Source organism: Hemibagrus wyckioides, linkage group LG01, assembly GCF_019097595.1.
Source record: "Hemibagrus wyckioides isolate EC202008001 linkage group LG01, SWU_Hwy_1.0, whole genome shotgun sequence".
NCBI classification, from domain to species: Eukaryota; Metazoa; Chordata; class Actinopteri; order Siluriformes; family Bagridae; genus Hemibagrus; species Hemibagrus wyckioides.
In genome coordinates, this window is record NC_080710.1 from 2,380,418 (window position 1) to 2,380,779 (window position 362).

The window sequence follows — 362 nt, forward strand, 5'->3', positions numbered from 1 at the left end:
GAGAAAGTAGCTTCAAGTAGCTAGACGTCAACATATAATGTCAGAGATACTGTAATTAGCATATTCAGTTCATCATCAATACTATTATTTACATAAACCAACAGATTAACACTTAGTTCTTACAGTCACAGCTTTTTATTGACAGGAATAATAGAGATCAGTGATTGGTTTTTAGGGGAAAATGGTGATCAGTGATTGGTTTTTAAGGGAAAATGGTGATCGGTGATTGGTTTTTAAGGGAAAATGGTGATCAGTGATTGGTTTTTAAGGGAAAATGGTGATCGGTGATTGGTTGTTAGAGGAAAATGGTGATCAATGATTGGTTGTTAAGGGAAAGTGGTGATCAGTGATTGGTTGTTAGG